The sequence below is a fragment of the Manis javanica genome, chromosome 1 (assembly GCF_040802235.1).
Source record: "Manis javanica isolate MJ-LG chromosome 1, MJ_LKY, whole genome shotgun sequence".
NCBI classification, from domain to species: domain Eukaryota; kingdom Metazoa; phylum Chordata; class Mammalia; order Pholidota; family Manidae; genus Manis; species Manis javanica.
The window spans coordinates 3,252,398-3,269,133 of NC_133156.1; the positions used below are offsets into that span (position 1 = coordinate 3,252,398).

The 16,736-nt window shown below is 39.1% G+C and overlaps 1 protein-coding gene across 4 annotated transcripts in view; it reads left to right on the forward strand.

The window, feature by feature from the left end:
- The window catches only part of LOC140845543 (coiled-coil domain-containing protein 102A-like), a 51,027-nt gene that overhangs the window by 315 nt on the left and 33,976 nt on the right, over nt 1–16,736 (forward strand). The window lies entirely within an intron of this gene.

Consider the following 16,736-nt stretch of genomic DNA (forward strand, 5'->3'; position numbering starts at 1 on the left):
CGAAATTGTGTCTACGTGGTCTTTTAAATGTTTAGGTGAAATTAAAAACACTTTGCATCAAGTTTGGGGGCTAAAAAATGAGTATCATTGTGCCCTCCACCCCAGGCCTGATCAAGTCAGACCTCTTGACTACAGTTTTGTCACTGTGCATCTCCGTTAATATTGGTACTTGGAAGAAACACTGAAACAAAATCTCCAGCACTTGCTCCAGGTAGTTAATATGGATTATTTGTAGTATTTTGGAGGAGGTTTGGGGTGGAGTGGGAGGAGGGGTGGAGCACTAACTAGATTAGGAGGCTCACAAAGGCTGTGAGTCTACTTGATGGCCTCCCAGCACACCTTACTATCAACTGGCAATCTTCTTTTGTGGCTTTTAATTTAAATCCTTAAAAGAGGAAATCTGTTTGGCCCAGTTTATCTTTTTGAAACAATCACGGGTCAGATGTTGCCACCCACCCTACTTATTGGATGCCTATGTCAGGTACCATCACTGGTCCAGTGGGATGGGTGGGCGCAGGGGAGGCATTATGGTTACACAGTACCACACTTGGGGTACTTCTTCTCTCAGGGCTCTGGTGGTGGCAGTGTTGAGAGATGCACTGCAGAACTGATATAGAAAGGCATTTTCCGGGGCTACTAGAGCTATGAGCAAAGGGTTCTTGGGAAGGGAGATGTGCATTAGTCATGTTTCTTATTTTCTGTATTTAATGATGCTTTGAGATCTTGGATCCTTAAGGCCTCTGTGGAGGAACTGTCCCTCCCCGGGTGGGCTAACTCCTAAAGTAACAAACAACCTGCCTGCAAATATACCATACCCAGATCAACCCACAAAACCCATATCCCCAACCACTTCCTTTATCTAACTCACATATCAAGCCAGTACTTCCCCGGCCTAAATCACCCAGGGCCAAATACTCAACAATAAGAGACCATCCTTAAAGCCCAGAGCCCACCAATGTCATTCAAACTATCCAGTTCTACACTTGTTCAAACTTTCTGTAAGTGCAGGGAAAGGAAATCCCAGGGGAAAATACCTCTAAAAACCAAAAACAGTCAATGGGAGAAATAAAGTTTAAAACTCGTTTATTGCTCACAAACTGCAGTCCCTGGCAGTCTTTCTTCACTGCTCCAGCACCAACCACACCGGCCCTACCCCTCACCTCTCAGGTACAGATAAGCCCTCTGTTTCCCAGCGAATCACCCATCGATATGGAGATGAACTTCTCCACCCCTGAGGAAAGACGCACATGCCCTACAGCCATACTTCTTTCCACCTCTGAACGCCTATTGATATGCATATATACTAAAGCCAGGCGAGATATTCTGGAAATGTTACAATTTTACCCACACTTTCCCACTGTCTTGCCTGTTCCTTCCCACAGAAACCACAGGGAAGGATCTGGACCATGTTCTTGCCTTACTGCGGTGACTGACCCTGGTACTTTCCCATGAGGACCTGTGTGGTGTGATGTGCTCCCTTCTCTTGGGAAATGTGAGCAGTTCTGTCAATGGCACCGACCACTCAGTGTGATCACTCAGTCACCTCTGTCAGTTAAATCCTGGGTGTAATTAAAACAAGAGGCAGTGGGGGACTCAGGGCCAAACTGTGGAAAGCCTTGAGTGCTGTTCTGAGGAGTATAGGCTATTTCATAGGAAATAGGGGGAAACGTGTACTTTGGTTTTTTTTTTTTAGCAATTAATAACATTAATCAGAGCTTTAAGAAGAGAGTTCTGGCAGTGGGGTGAAGAAGAAAGAGATTAGATGCAGGGAAGCCAGTTTGAAAGTGTTCAGTGGGCAGTCCATGGCAACTCACTGGATATAGGAAGTAAAGGATGGAGAGAGGTCAAAGATTATTCAAAACTTTAACCTGGTTACCCAGGTGGCTGGAGATGTCATTAACATATACAGAGCATAGGAATGTGGGTAATTTGAGGCAAAAGATGTTTTCAGTTTGACCCTCATGGAATCTAGGAGCCACTAGGCAGGCAAGTCTGCAGCCCAGTTGGGAAACCAGCCTTGAACCTTTAGTTAGGCATCTATTTAGAGATAGTTACATGAGAGTCTTTTTCTTTATATTTTAAATGTTTAGCTTGCTACACCATCCAATACAAAAGTAAATATAATTCATAGTCAAAATTTATAGTTTCTCTGATGAAATGGATGTAGCATACTGGACATAGTTTGGAATAGAAATATAAATTAATTTGTCTAATTGAAGTCAGTGCAGATTATTTACTGACAAGGAGACTAAGCTATTTTTTATGTTGAAACAGTTAAGATGGGTGCTTACTGGTTCAACAGTGCCAAAGACAGGAAATATTTTGAGTGTTTGGTTCTAAACTCAAATATTACAGTTATTTTAGTACTAAAGTAACAGGCTGGTGTTTAAGATAAAATCAGATTACCTTGTTTTTCTTATTTAATGTCTTGTGCATGTGACACTAGTATTCACTGCTTGTATATTTTTCCTCTATTTAATCTGTCCTCTCCTTGAACCAAAGAGTAAGCCAGAAAAAGTGAAATTAAAGTTTGAGCTTATGACAATAAACAATTGCATTAAGTCATTTGACAAAAGTGGCATGTCACTTGTCCAGTATAGATCTGTTTATATATTTTAAGTGCCAGGAATGTTTCTTTTCTCTAAGAAAGCTTGTGTTCCTTAGTCCCCAGTCGATCCATCTAAGCAGAATTTCAGTATATTTATGATACTCAGAGTATGTTCAATATATTTACAACATAAAGAATTTCAGTTTTGTGAAGGGTGTCTGCCGGACCTGTGAAAAATGGAGTATTTGTTTCCAGGGTCATCATTCGAAGACTGTGAAATCATAGAACTGTGTAGCACAGACTTTAGCTAAAAAAGGCGGCAAGCAGCTTTAAGTCTGTTCTTTAGAACACCAGTACTTTCTAAATTTCTTCCACTGAGTCTGAAGGCTGTGACACAAGTGACAGAAATGCGAATCCCAGGGTGGGGGTGGGAAGGCAGAATAAAGAAAGAAAAAAAGAATGTATTGGACTCTATCCTTCCAGTTGCTGCTTAAGCCAAAAGCTTGAGGGTTTTCCTTGATTCCCCTCCCTTTACACTCTGTAAAGGGCCCATTAGCAAATGTTGGCTTGATCTTCCGGAATTTGACTATCAGCACTCTGTTCCAAGCCATCGTAATCTCCTGCTTGGATTTTGCATTGGCTTCCTATCTAATCTGCTTCTGCTCATGACCTTGTTCCTTGAAAACCCCAAAGACACTCATTCTTCAGGGCTTTGCATTGTCTCTTCCCACTCCCTGAATGCCTTTCTCTTGGGTTTCCACATGAATGGTCCCTTTAAGATCTTTACTCAAAAGTCACTTCAGTGAGGCCCTCAGTGCCACCCTATCCAAAATGTTAACCCCCTCCTGCTGACACCTGATATCCCCCTCCCTCTTTCCCCTCAGCACTAATCACTCTCTAAGGTTCTATATATTTTTCTGGCACCCCTGCTAGAACAAGGGTGGGGATTCTTTGTGGTGTACTTTGCCTTGCTATGTTCCCACTGCCTGTGCCTGTTGGGCACTTCATAAATACATGTTGGATTAATTAGGGGTCCTTTATTTTCAGAGGTGTTATTATTTTCCTTTGAAACATTAAGGAAAAACAATGAATCAATTTTAAGTAAATAATAAGTAGTACAGGTGGAGTGCAGAAATTATAGCAGTTACAGGAGGTAGCAGTGAAACCCTGAAATAAGTGGACAAAACATTTGACTAAGGTACAGCCAAGGTCACACAGGTTTCCATAGTCATGGTCTGAATGATGCCATTATGACAGTTCATTGATTGGGCCCCCTAATTTACATTTGTTGAAGTTTTGGTAGAACTACACTGAACTTTACCTTTACACTGACTGTAAAAATGGAATGCGAAACAAAAAGGGCAAACGGGATTTAAAATGACTTTGTCCCCTACATGGGAAACATTCACAGCAGCCATTTATCCTTGATTGCTGTGTTAGGAATCTGACGGGGCCTGGGTAGAGTCCAGCTCCCATCATTTTAATTGGCTTTGTGACCTCCGGTGAAGCTTAGTTTCTGTATAATAACATGGGGATAATAGTAGTAGCTCACAGGATTGTGCTAGGAGTGGAATGAATGAACCCATATATGCAGAGCACTTAGCTCTGGCCTGGCCTGTAGTCAAAACTCATATATCTCTCTTAAGATCATTATTCAGATATGTTTGCTCACTGCTGTATCCTTGAACAATATGTAGTAAGCATTCAATGAACATTCGTTAAATAGCTATCAGTTTTCATTATTATTACCATTGATCTAGGCTGGGCTACACTACACTCTAGTGCCCCACCCCCCACTCCCTTCCACCAATTGAGGTTTCTAATGTACTTGAAGATGATAAATTATTATCTGCAAAATTTCAGATAGAAATTATCTTCTATGAGTTCAAAACATTAAAGTTTTTTTTAAATTTTTCAATTACCATTACTATGTTTGAAATTTTATTATGTAAGGTTAATGGATTTAAATCACTGGAGTTCATTTTTACATAATATAAATGTTCTTTTGGTTGATCTGTTTCTTGAGTGCTGCTCCAAAATGCCTTCAATGATATCAAAATAAATTGATGGGCATTATATGACCTTATGTGTGGGTAGAGCCGATTTTAGATTCTTCCCACAGTCTTCAGCAGTGCCAGCAAAATTATACACCCATCTTATGTATTCTGAGAGATTGTGTGTGTGTGTGTGTGTGTGTGTGTGTATGTGTGTGTGTGTGTGTGACCCTTATAACTTGGTTAAGAAGCAGCTATCACATCATTGTAATAGAGGTACTTGTTTAATTGAACTTTTCTTTTTCTGTATTCCCAGCTTCAAAAAATACCCCTTCCTTACATTCCTCTGTTTTCATCTTTTTCTGGTTAAGTTATTATATGATTTAATCCATAATCTGATAGCTAGAATTTCCTCTCATTCTAAAGGGGGTGGAGTGGTAAGTAAATTGATCAGTTTGAGGTGAATATGGGGGCAGCTGTTGTTCTTTCATCAAGATGTTCATCAAGATGCCTGTTAGATGCCCTGGGGTGGCAGACGTGGACAAGAATATGGTGTTTAGGAGGCTGGTGCCCAGTGGAGGAAATAGGAACAGGAGGTGATGAAAGCTAAGATAAAGCCGTATCTAAAATGTCATGGATGCTCAGAAGGACTTGGGAATTCTGACCTGGATGGAGGATGGGTTTACAAAGGCTTTCAGAAGAAGGGGCACCAGCATGGGGCCTCTGAGTGTGAACAGGAGGCCCACAAATGTGAGACGGTCTTTCTTGACCCAAGGATAATCTTCAGGCAAAGATGTAGGATTGTGAAAATTCAGGAAAAAACTTCTTTCCTTTCAAATCAGCTCCTCTTTTTTGCCTTGCATATACCAGTTAGTGGCTCCACCATCCACCCGACTCCCTGTATCTTTGTGTGGCCAATAACAGGAAAACCCAATCCAAGCTGGCTTAAGTGACAGGGTGATTCCTAGATGGCATACCTGAAGAATCCAGGATGTCGTGGTCCATTCCTCCAGCAGCCCATGTGTGTCGCTGGGGATCTGTCCTTGCTTTGTTCTACACATGGTCTGCTTCAATCTATGGCTTATTCCCCTGGGTTACAAGAAAGATGTTTATCAAGTCTACAAGCTTCCTTCTTCCTCTCCAGTGGGGCAGATCATTTGGTTCCAGTATTCCAGTAGAAAGTTCTGACCAGGAATTCTGACATTTGTCCTCATTGCTAGGTTTAGATCACATGGTTCTCCTGAACCAAAACCAAAAGCTATAGCCGGAGAGGTGGAATGTGCTAGTCAGTGTAAGTCAGTCAAGGCCCTCCTTTAAAACTGGTATAAAAGTTACCTTCCCCAAAGCGCATGGGCTGCACAACTGGAAAGATTGGTGGGGGGAAATTCCTGAGACACAATTTGGGTGCTTTTGGGAAGGAGGAGGCTGGGTAGAATATAATGTCCAGCACCATCACTACGCAACTCAGGAACCTGGGAAGAATTCAGTATTGCTTTCTGTCTCCCCTGTCCATATCCCACCAGGCGATACATTCTGCTGATGCTCCCTTCGTAGCATCCTTCTGTTCATCCAGTTGCCTTTGTTAAAACCCTCGTCATTTCTTACCCATACACCTAAAATGCCTCCTGACTGGTGTTTCTCTGCCTTTACTCTCTACTTGCTCCAACATTCGTTCGTATTTCCATCATAGTGATATTCAAACCCAAAAGATTTGATTTTGTTACTTCCCTGCTTATAACCCTGCTTTTGTTTACATAATAAAATTCTAAACTCATTGGTAAGTCATATGCATCTTCTAAGATCTGTGTATTAGTTTGCTAAGGCCACCGGAGCAAAATACCACATGCTGGATGGCTTAACAGAAAGTCTCTCATAGTTCTGGATACTGAAAATCCAAGATCAAGGTAGCATGGCTGGTTTCTCCTAAGGTCTCTCCTTAGCTTGCAGACAGCCACCTTCTTGCTGTGTCCCCACATGTCCTTTTCTCTGTGAATGCACATCCCTGGTGTCTCTTCTTATAAGGATACCAGTCATATAGGAATATGACCTCACTTAACCTTACCTTCTCATGGGCCCTAGCTCCAAATATAGACACTTTAGGTGTTAAGGCTTCAATATATGTATTTGGGGGGGACACAATCCAGGCCATAACAATCTGATTTCCATCTTTATCCTCTGACACTTCATCATTATTTCCCTACAATATGGTTTCCCAATTAGCTAGAGATGTCTGCTGGATACAACCACATGCATCAACCTTCCTATTTCTTGCCTCAAATCTACTGAATCTACATATTCTATCTCTTTGTAGATATTTCATATGTATAAATGGAACCCACAAAAAACAGAGGAAAACAATAGAGTGTGTGTCACTGGAAGACCAGAAGGATATAGTAGTTCCTGTAAGATAGAAAGCAGACAGGATCAGATTGATAGAAAAAACTGGAGCAAAGAAAAATACAGCTTAGACCTTGATAGGCAAAAACTACTACTAAAGAAACTGGAGCAGTTCAGGGATATTTTCAGCTCAGTCAACAGATACCTGGAGCAGGAAGAGGTGCTGGGCTAGAGATGGAAGAACTCAATTCAGGAGAGTCAGGTCAAGGCCTGCTTCCACAGCACAGAGTAAAACAGGGAGGATGTCAGACAGATTAGCATGGGCCCTGCACAGGGATGATGCGAATTTGTGAAGCATCACTTATTTTTCACAGTATCACCCTACAGATTACATGCTAATCACCAAGAAAGAAAATTACTTTAACAGTGGAGAGATCTGGAGGTCACCACCATATAGAAGTGATCAAACGTGCCACAATAGTGGTAGGACAGCCTGATATGAGGTGTCTGTAGATATCATGTGACATAGTATGTGCCAAATCACCCAGGAGTGTTCTTGAAAAAGTATTTAAACTGAACCAGTCAAGCCACTAGACTTGACTTTACAGGAGAGATGAGAGTAAGTGAGGGAGAAACTTGAGGAAAAGGTCAACCAGAAGAAACAAGTAGACAGAATCAGAATGCGGAGCTTTGTTGAAGGATATTAATAAAATATTGTCTCAGGGAATCTGATGCATGACAAAAGACATAAGTTTATGACCTCAGAAATACGTAGGATGGTGCCTCATAACCCTCTCAGGTACACAAAGAGCTCTCTAAGAATCATAAGGGATGCCTCATAGCTCCTCTCTGATAGACAGTAGTGCTTCTAATATTCCTATAGATGTGGTCCAACAGCCAACAGCAGTCTCACAAGGAGCCCAAGATAAAGAAAGGCATATCTCTATGAGCCTGACCTCGACGTCATAGTGAGATGAAATTTTGGAGGAGTTATGGGAAAGGGGTGTGTGTATTCTGCATGTGAGAGAAAGGCAAATAATTTGTGGCCAGAGGGCAGACCATGATAGTTTCTAAAACATAGCTTCAACATATTTTTCACAGTATCACCCTACAGATTACATGCTAATCACTAAGAAGAAAATTACTTTAACAGTGGAGAGATCTGGAGGTCACCACCATATAGAAGTGATCAAACGTGCCACAATAGTGGTAGGACAGCCTGATATGAGGTGTCTGTAGATATCATGTGACATAGTATGTGCCAAATCACCCAGGAGTGTTCTTGAAAAAGTATTTTAAACTGAACCAGTCAAGCCACTAGACTTGACTTTACAGGAGAGATGAGAGTGAGGGAGAAACTTGAGGAAAAGTTCAACCAGAAGAAACAAGTAGACAGAATCAGAATGCGGAGCTTTGTTGAAGGATATTAATAAAATATTGTCTCAGGGAATCTGATGCATGACAAAAGACATAAGTTTATGACCTCAGAAATACTTAGGATGGTGCCTCATAACCCTCTCAGGTACACAAAGAGCTCTCTAAGAATCATAAGGGATGCCTCATAGCTCCTCTCTGATAGACAGTAGTGCTTCTAATATTCCTATAGATGTGGTCCAACAGCCAACAGCAGTCTCACAAGGAGCCCAAGATAAAGAAAGGCATATCTCTAAGAGCCTGACCTCGACGTCATAGTGAGATGAAATTTTGGAGGAGTTATGGGAAAGGGTGTGTGTATTCTGCATGTGAGAGAAAGGCAAATAATTTGTGGCCAGAGGGCAGACCATGATAGTTTCTAAAACATAGCTTCAAATTCTCTGTGACTAGTTCAACAAATACAGCATGACAGAAATGATGCTATGTGACTTCTGAAGATCAGCTATAAAAGGCAATGCAGTTTCTATCCTCTATTTACCAAGGATCCATGAGCCATTATATAAGAAAACTGACCACTCCAAGGTCACATGGACATGCTCTGGTGAGCAGTTCCAGCTGAGTCCAGCCTTCGAGCCCTCCCAACCAAGGTGCCAGACTTGACAGCAGATCCATGTTGGACTCTCCAGACAGTCCATCTTCCAATGAATACCACCAAGTGGCTTTTGCCAATGTCATGTGAAACAGATGACTCTCTTGACTGAGCCCTGCCTGATACCATGATCTACAAAATTGTGACATAAGTAGTTGTTTTAGGCTACTAAATTTTTTGAGTATTTTAAAATTTCTTTATATAGACAACCAGAACAGAATTTAGTTCTTCAAAGTCAATGTCATGGTGGTGGTGGAGATGGGGCAGTGAGGAAAGATGGTAGGTCGTTTCAAAGGGCTATAGTAATCGAATGCAACAAGTCAGCCTTGATTGGCTCTGGGTTCAAAAACTAGCTTGCAAATACTTTGGAGATAAGTGGGGAGACTTGAACACAACTATTAGATAATGTTTTTAGGAAATTACTGCTAATTTTGCTAGACACAATCATGTTATATAGAAAAATGTCTTGAATTCTAGGAGACATTCCTGAAGTAATTATAGATAAAGTGTCATGATTGTAAATTACTTTACAGCGGATCAGCAAAACAGTCATATGCACACACCCCAAAACAGCAAAAGGTTAACAATTGCTTGAATCTAGGTACTAAGTATTAAATTCTTCATTATGTAATTCCTTTAACTTTACTGAATGTGAAAATTTTGTAATAAAAAGGTGAGAAAAAAATCAGGAAAAATAAAAAAATTCCCAACTTCATTGGTCATCAAGGAAATGCAATATAAAACCAAGACATAAGACCCACTAGAAAGCCTAAAAATAAAGGAACAGAAGTATAACAAGTGGAACTCCCTAAGCAATCACTGGTGCAGTGCAAAGTGGTACAACTACTTTGGAAAACTGCTGGCAATATAAAACGTCTTGATTTTAGCCCTTTGAGACCCATTTCAGACTCTGACCTCCACAACTAAAAAATAATGCATTTGCATGGTTGTAAGCCACTAAGCTTGTGGTACTTTGTTAAGCAATAATAGGAAAGGAATAAAAATAGCAATGACATTATTAGAAAAAATGTTAATGCACAACCACATTCAGTTTTTATTACTATGAAATCTTTCAGGCACACCAAAAAGTCATAGTTATCTGATTTCCTATTTATTTGAAAATTTATTTATTCCTGCACAACAAGGAAATAATAAGCAATTTAAATGCAAATCTGATCTTTTTCCCCTAAAACCATTAATGGTTCCTACAGCGTACAGGAGACAGCCTAAAACTGCTTCTGACTGGTCTCCTGCTCGTAGCTTTGACTTAATCCTCTGCCTGTCCCTTTAGCAATGCTGAATTTCTGGTATTCTCCTCACTCCTTAAGTTCATTCATGCCTCTGTGTTTGCTGTTTCCTATGCATGGATAACTTTTCCTCCTCTCTTCACCTGCCTAGTCTTTTATTCCTCCTTTAATTCTCAGCTCAGAGGTTCTCTCCTTCACAAAGTCTTCTCACCTTTAGATTCAGCTTAGTTCCTTTTTTATTTGTAGTATAGAGATAGTATCCTCTTGAAACAGTTGTACTCATCCTTACTGTATTATAGTGAAATTGTTTGGACTCCCCTGCCAGACCACAAGCTCTTTGAAGACAGTAGCTTTCTTCTTGGTATATACCAGTGTTTGGTGATTGTTGGCTAAAGTGCATCTACTAAAGCTCCTTCAATATACATGAAAGAGTTGTGTAATGAGCTCTACATTAAAAAGAAATATATACTGGAGAACAGGATTAAATCAAAAATAGTAATATCATCTAACTTTGATATATGAAGGATCACATATTGCTCTTCTATTTTTTGAAAGTCACTTTTTGGTTTTATAAATTTCATTTCATTTTAAGCAATGTTGAAACTCATATTAAATGTCAGCAACTATAACCAAAACAAATTCTTTTTTTCACCTATCAGATGGGCAACGATTCATAAAATTTGAGAAGACACTGTGTGGTATAAGACTATAATAAATTGGTTTGCTCTCTTTGGAGGGCAATTCAGCCACTATTAAAATACAAACTAAACATACTTTTTGATGCAGCTATTTTATTTCTAGGATATTTTTCTACAATATTGTACACATTTATAAGATATGTACAAGGACATTCACTGAAGCATCTAAAAGATTAGAATCAACTAAACCTATCAACAGAGCACTTGTAAAATTAATTAAGGCAGTTTTACAATGGAACACTGTAAATCGATTAAAAAGAATGAGATAGGTTCATTACTGATTTGATGTGATATCCAAATTATATTATGTCATTTTTTAACTGTTGATGATTTTAGTGATAAAGATAATGATAACTGATAAAGACAATTGATAAAGAATGCAAGCCAAAAATATACTTCTGAAAATATCAACTTTAAATTTTATTTATTTGGTACTAATTTTTGGTGATAGACTAAGTAAAATTAGTGACAGAAGTCAAATGATGCAGGAATCATATTTAGTGTGCATAATGCTCTTGACAACATCAAATGTTTTTTATTTTGACACCAAATTGTCCACCATTAAAAAAAATAAAGGAGGAAGAAGACCTTCAACTGAAAACCTCATGAACATAAAGTTACATTATCAAATGAGGAAAAAAAAAACCCACTGAAATAAGAAAAAGAAATAAAAGACATACAACTCAGAAAGGAAGAAACAGAACTGTCCCTATTTGCAGAAAAACAATGACAACACCAAATGCTGGAAAGAATGCAAAGAACCAGAATTGCTGATGGGAATGTAAAATTGTTAAAAATATTTGTCAATGTCTTATAAAATTAAATGTACAACTACCATATGCCCCAGTGATTGTACTCTTGGGTATTTATCTAAGAGGAATGAAAACTTATGTTGATTCAAAAACATGCATGTGATTGTTCACAGCAGCTTTATTCATAATAGCCCCAAACTGGAAGCAACCCAGATTCCCTTTAGTGGTTAATGGCTTAACAGACTGTGGTACCATTGAGTTCATCCATACCATGGAATTCTGCTCAGCAATAAAAATGAATGAACTACTGATACATGCAGTGCCTTAGATGAATCTCCAGGAAATTATGCTTAGAGAAAAAAGCAATAGCAAGAGGTTACAGACTGGATGTTTCCACATATAACAGTCTTGACAAGACAGGCTTAGAAATGGAGAATAGTGCTTACCAGGGGATCTGTATGGGGGAGGGGATATGAGGGAGTAGGGTATGGTTATAAAGGCAACATGAGATCCTTGTGGTGGCACTGTTCTGTGTCTTGACTGTGGAGGTAGATATACAAACTTACTAATCTGGTAAAATTGTTTAGAGCTTAATACACAAAGGGAAAAACAAGTAAAAGTGGGGAAATCTGATTTAGGTGGATGGAGTGTGTCAGTGTCAGCATCCTGGTTGTGATACTGTAGAACGGTTTTGCAAGATGCTGCCTTTGTGGGGAACTGGGTAAAGGGTACATGGGTCTCTCTGTATTACTTCTTAAAATTGTATGTGAACCTACAGTTATCTAAAAAAATTTTAAAAAGATGAAGAACCATGTGTGTAGCATGCTACCATTTTTGTAAAAATGGGGTTCTCTATTTATAGATATGTTCATCTTTGCATAGAATACTTTGAGAAAGATAATAACAAAAATGGTAACAGGCTTCCTCTGGGAAGGAAATCCAAGAGACTGAGGATCAGGAGAGGAGGGAGACACTTTCCCTGCATAATCATTTGCACAGTCTGACATTTTATACCTGTGCATCTATTACTTCTACATTAAAAACTTAAAGAAATTAAAATATAAGGTAAATGTAAATTTTAAATAAATATGTATTTTGCAGTGAAAGTAAAGATAAGCACTTATAAACCATCATTTTATGTACCATAAAGATCCTATGTCCCTTTGAAGAGAAATCAGAACTTTTATTGGGAGGAGGAGGAATGGTTTCTGGGCAAGTGCCAGCAGCATGCACCCCTGTCAGGCCTCTTGTGTCTCCTAATTTATAAGTTTGGTGTGCGAGGGGTACCACTGTACCCCATGAACTGAAAAAGGCACCCTTTGTCAACATTCTGCAGTAGGCTGTGCACACAGCCCCCTGACTGTTCCAAGCCACATGGTTCAGCCCCAGGGGAATCTTATATCTTCTGAAATATCATTACACATCATTTAAAATTTAAAATCAATCATCAGTCCCAGCCACGCAGGTGTTCTTGTGTATTAACATGTTGAATTGGAGGGTGTGCTGAAGGTAAAGAAGGCCCATGCTTCCATGAGCCAGGAACACCCCTCTGATGATTCTGATCCCTCAAAGTGAAGCTACTTGTGGCTGTGTGATCTTTAGAAATAGGCCCAGTTGCCTGTTCACTTAGTTTATGATGGTCAATATCACATCATTACTGAGGTCTTTCAGCTTCTTTACATCTGATCATGTTCCATCTAATATTTATAGGTAGAACCTCTTTTTAGGAGATAAAGGTTTTTATTTAACATTAACTGTACAGTCCATAAAAATGCACATTAAAAAATTCTGCATCCTACACTACCAGTAGACATAAGATAGTATCACACAGTTGAGATTGAAAACGTGAGAGTTAAAGTCCAAAGAGTATGATTTGATTCCATGATGAACAGATCAAGTAGTTATACTTAATAAATCTCTTTCCTGTCCCCATCTCCAATACCACCAAAGATTTAAAATATGTCAGACCTGAAAGATGCTCAAATCTGTCAAAATTTAGCAGTTGGGAAACCAATGCAAATAGAACATTACACCTCCCCAAAACCTACTGTTCCTGTTCTCAACACACAACAAGCCACGTTGCAGACCATGCAAAACAGAAGCTTTGTTTGTTATGCTGACAGGAATACCAAAAAATGTGTTTAATGTCAGAAACTAAGCATTCAGTTTTCTCGCAAGCAATACAGTGTGAAAAAATACATGGAAAAGTGAGACTTTTGGCAGCTAGCATGTTTAAGAAATAATGCACAAACCAAGGGAAGAAATAAATTTCAGGTTTACTGAAAATGCATGATTTTTTTTGTTTTTTTGTAGCATTAATCTACAATTACATGAAGAACATTATGTTTACTAGGCTCCCCCCTTCACCAAGTTCCCCCCACATACCCCTTCACAGTCAGTGTCCATCAGCCTAGTAAGATGCTATAAAATCACTACTTGTCTTCTCTGTGTTGCACAGCCCTCCCTGTGCCCCCCCACACTATACATGCTAATCGTAATGCCCCCTTTCTTTTTTCCCACCCTTATCCCTCCCTTCCCACCCATCCTCCCCAGTCCATTTCCCTTTGGTAACTGTTAGTCCATTCTTGGGTTCTGTGATTCTGCTGCTGTTTTGTTCCTTCAGTTTTCCTTTGTTCTTATACTCCACATATGAGTGAAATCATTTGGTACTTGTCTTTCTCCGCCTGCCTTATTTCACTGACCATAATACCCTCTAGCTCCATCCATGTTGTTGCAAATGGTAGGATCTGTTTGAAAATGCATGATTTTAATAAAGTTTTTTGTTAATGGAAAACCTTCTTAGCTTTACAGGAGTTAGATCTTTGATGCACTTTTGTATTTACAAATAAGGCCAGGCTTAGGCAAAACCGAAAATTGTGGTGTGTGAATGTGTGTGAGAGAGAGTTATCTTAAGTGTCCCCTTTGGGTATGCATTCTGTCACTGAGGCTGGACATTTCACTGGAGACCTCTGAAAACCACCTCTCTTTAGCTTGCTCAGTCCTCAGAGGCTGTGCAGGAAGGCCCACCTTTCCTGGAACACCAAGGTCATGCTCTGAGCAGGCTGAGCTCCATGGTGAGGCTTCCCTTGCCTGCTTATGCTGGTACCCTGACTTCTGGTGTGATAGCTGGGTTCATATCTAGGGTGACCAACTATTCCAGTTTGTCTAGGACTAAGGGGTTTCTTGGAACACAGGACTTCTAGTGCTAAACTGAGCCAGTCCCAGAGTAAAGACTTAAACCTAAGATCTGAAACTATACAACTTTTAGGGAAAAAAATGAGGAAAATCTTAATGACATTGTTGTTAGCAATTATTGCATGGATATGATACCAAGAACTCATGGAACCAAGGCAAAAATAAACAAGTGAGATGGTAGTACTGCATGGAGAATATAGCCAATGATTCTGTGACATCTTACTATGTTGATAGATAGTAACTGTACTAGAGGGGGTAAGGATTTAATAATATGGGTAACTGTTGAACCACTGTATTGTGCATTTGAAACCGATATAAGATTGTATATCAATGATACTTCAATTTAAAAAAAGAAAATAGACAAGTGAGACTATGTCAAACTAAAAATCTACTGCAGAGCAAAGGAAACCATCAAGAGAATGAAAAGCAATCTATGACACGGGAGAAAATACTTGCAAACCATATAACTGATAAGGACTTAATTTCCAAAACATACAGGGGTGTCTCATACAACTCCATAGCAAAAAACTAAAATCTCAGTTAAAAAATAGGCAAAGAACTCAAATAGACATTGCTCCAAAGAGGACATGCAAATGACTAATATGTATACAAATAAAGTGCTCACTATCATTAATTCTCAGGGAAATACAAATGAAAACCACAATGTAATATCACCTCACAGCTGTTAGGATGGCTACTCTCAAGAAAACAAAACAAGTGTTGGCGAGGATGTAGAGATATTGAAACTGTTGGTGGGAATGTAAAACAGTGCAGCCTCTATGGAAAATAGTATGGAGGTTCCTCAAAAAGTTAAAAATAGAATTACCATATGTCTCATAATTTCCATTTCTGGGTATAGATCCAAAAGAGCTGAAATCCGGATCTTGAAGAGATAATCTACAATCCAACCTTCATTGCAGCAGCATTCACAGTAGCCTAGACATGGCAACAATTCAAATGTTCATCGACAGATGAATGGACAAAGAAGGTGTGGTACATACATACAAGGGAATATTATTCAGCCTTAATAAAAGGAAGGAAATCCTACCATTTGTGACAACATGGATGCACTTGGAAGACATGCTAAGTTAAATAAGTCAGCCACAGAAGGACAAAGGCTGCATGATTCTCTTACATGAAGTTTCTAAAATAGTCAAACTTATAGAAGCAGAAAATAGAGTGGTCATTGCCAGGGAATGGGGGATGGAGATAGAGGGAGTTGTTCAATAAGTATAAAATTTTTTATGTAAAGATGAATAAATTCTAGGGGTCAGCTATACAACAGAGTGCCTATAGTTAATAATATACTGTTGTGTGCTTAAAAACTCAAGGGGGTAGATCTCATGTTGAATATTTATACCACACACACACACACACACGCACACGCACACACACAAAAGCAAAGGGACACAGGAAACGTTTGGAAGTGATGGACATGTTATTTCCTTGATTAAGGTGGTGATGGTTTCGTGGATACATGGATATATCCCAGCTCATTAAATGTATGTATTAAATATGTATGATTTTTTAAAATACATTGATTATATCTCAATAAAGCTGGAAAAAGAAAGGTAAGATATATAATTAATGAATGCTCTTTGGTCAGTGCCCTGAATCATCAACTCTGTACACTCCTGATGCTTTTGACATGTAAATCTCTGTTTAATGCTAAAATATAAGACCAAATGAAATATCCACTCCCTATTTTAAGATGAAAATATTGGGCTTTCTTTAAAAAAAAATGAGTCAGTTCCATTCACAGTAGTCAAAGATGGAAGCAACCCCAGTGTCCATTGAAAAATAAATGGATAAACAAAAGCGATATATTTATACAATGGAATATTATTCAGCCTTCAAAACGAAGGAAATTCTGATACCTGCTCTAACATAGATGAACCTTGAGGAACATTATGCTGAGTGAAATAAGCCAGTCACAAAAGGA